This window comes from Atta colombica, unplaced genomic scaffold (assembly GCF_001594045.1).
Source record: "Atta colombica isolate Treedump-2 unplaced genomic scaffold, Acol1.0 scaffold9, whole genome shotgun sequence".
NCBI lineage: Eukaryota > Metazoa > Arthropoda > Insecta > Hymenoptera > Formicidae > Atta > Atta colombica.
In genome coordinates, this window is record NW_017259583.1 from 2,853,348 (window position 1) to 2,855,931 (window position 2,584).

Below are 2,584 nucleotides of genomic sequence, written 5' to 3' on the forward strand. Positions count from 1 at the left end.
TTATTTTTCCGTTCAATTGCATGCAAAAATAATGGATTTCTTTTTACTACACCTAATATAATTGCTCCCTGTATATATACTATTATTCTTATTTAACTTATACTGTTTCACTCTATAACTTTAATTAAGATTATAGAGTGAGATACACATAGTATAAGTTAAAATGAGATAGTATGTACACAAGGAGAAATTATATATACCTTTTTCTTACATAGGATTTTGACAAAATCGTTTAGACTCTGATATATTGAGTTGTCCGGAAAGTTCGTGCCGATGTTGAAGGAAAATTGAAACGCAGAAAATTTTAATTTAATAAATGTATACTAAAATTTAAATTTTAGTCGGCACGAACTTTCCGGACAATCCAATAGAATCTTTACTCGACGCTAGATGCATCAAGAACTATATCAGAGAAGGTGCACTAACCCTGCGAGTTCATTGCGATCGACATGCTCACAATTACCGGTTGAATGAGCCGCATCAGCAAACTAGCAATTGGACAACGCGCGGGGAGATGTGACTCATTCAAGAACTCAATTATAAAAATTATTTAAAAAGGAGAGTACATTTTTTTAATGCTTTATATCATAAATGTGCAATTCTATTCTCTTGAAAAATATACAATAAACTTTTCTACTTAATTCTTTTTATTACGAAGCAAAAATCTTAGTTGCTCGTAGTGTTATATTGGATTGGAGGAAAAGTTCTGCGATATTTTGTTAGCTCCAAATTATATATATATATATACAATATCTTCATTAAAAATGATCAAAATTTAAATTTAAAAAAGAATTTAAAAGCTTGAAATTTCTACTTTTGAATAGTTATTATATTTTTTGAATTTATGTTTAAGTTATATTTAAGTTTTGTAATTATATATTATAGAAAACTACGAGTTAAAAAAAAAGGAAATTTTTTTCTTACTTTGTGAGTCTGTCACGTGACAAAAAAAAATTGAGAAAATTTTCAACTATCTATATCGTGAAAGTTTAGAATTTTCTTTACAAAATTGTTCTTTAAAAATATTCTTACGATTTTTTGTTCTTGAGTTATTCACGAGTTAAATAAAAATCATTCTGACGTTGATTGCTCATAACTCCATTAAAAATCATCGTATTACAATTAAAAAACAGATTCTTAAAGTTGAAACATTGTATCAAATAGTATCATGATAATTTTTAAAATGTAAAATATTTAGAAATTTAAATTAAAAATGTGATATTACTATCCTTATATAATTATTCATTGCAGTGAAAAAAAGGACAATATCATATTTTTAGCTCAAATGTACATATATTCTATTTTTAAAAATTGGCAATTACACTTGGTAGAGCAATGTTTCAGCTTTAAGAATCTGTTTTGTTATTTACGATACGATGATTTTTAACAGAGTTATGAGTAATCAAAATTAGAATGAGCTTTTATTTAATCCGCATGTAACTTGGCAATAAAAAGTCATAGGAACATTTTTTTTAAATGAACTTTTAGAAAAAACTTTAAACTTTCACGTCAGATAATTAAAAATTTTGTAACAAATATATTCTATATATAATTTTGAGCTAACAAAATTCTGTAGAACTTTTTTCAATTCGATAAAAGGAAATAAAATTTTTTTTTTAAATATATGAAAAAAAAATATATTTACTTTTTCTTCTACAGAATTTAATTACTTGTAATTGAATCTCTTTAGAATTTGTTGAGTGCAAATATTTAATATTTTACCAAGAAAAATTCATCCAAAAAAAAAAGTTTCTTCGATTTAAAAAAATGTTTCTTTTACTATATAATTAAAGAAAACATTTCTTTGATTTATGAACATCATTTTTTTTATTTAAATATTATTTTTTTAAATAGAATTTATTTGATTTAAAGAAATTTGTTTTGTAAAGAAAAATGTTCAAATTCAAGAAATGGTCTTTGTTAACTCAAAGTTATATACAGAATATATTTGTTGCAAAATTTTTGACGTGAAAGTTTAAAGTTTTTCCTAAAAGTTCGTTTTTAAAAAGAAATTATGATTTGAACGTCATTTCTTTGAACATAATTTTTTAAAATCAAATAAATTTTATTTAAAAATTTATTTGATTAAAAAAAATAATGTTTAAAAAATGAAATTTAAAGAAATGACGTTCACAAATCAAAGAAATTTTCTCTTTAACCAAAGAAACATTTTTTTAAATCGAAGAAACTTTTCTCTGAGCTTGAAAGGATGATTATTGATATTAGTAAGACAAATAAAATAATTTTATCGAAGATCGCAAATCTGCACGTGACTAGCGTTAATTGATTTAAAGCAACACACAATGTGAATTTCGCAGAAAAAACGATGATTTCTTCGAAAAAAGAGAAAAAAGAAGAAAGAGTTGATATATTTTATTTTATGTCGTTCAATCATTATCAACTTCTACGTTTCTGCGAAATGTGCGTGTGATCAGAGACAAAAATAAACCTCCCTCTAGGAAAAGAAACTTACTTTCCAACACTCGACCAATCCGTTCTTTCGTCAGTGCCACACACACCGTTTCCGTTCGCACGTGGTGCACTTCTCCTTTTTCACGATGAAAAATGCCGCGTATTGTGCGCT

General features: G+C 25.5%; 1 protein-coding gene across 2 annotated transcripts in view; it reads right to left on the bottom strand.

The window, feature by feature from the left end:
• LOC108693327 (chondroitin sulfate synthase 1) overlaps positions 1–2,524 on the bottom strand; it is a 19,791-nt gene extending 17,267 nt beyond the window's left edge. For both annotated transcript variants that reach the window (XM_018202215.1, XM_018202214.1), the window contains exon 1: positions 2,474–2,524. The gene's annotated coding sequence lies outside the window, so the exon portion shown is untranslated. The remainder of the gene's footprint in view (positions 1–2,473) is intronic.
• Positions 2,525–2,584: the final 60 nt, after the last annotated feature.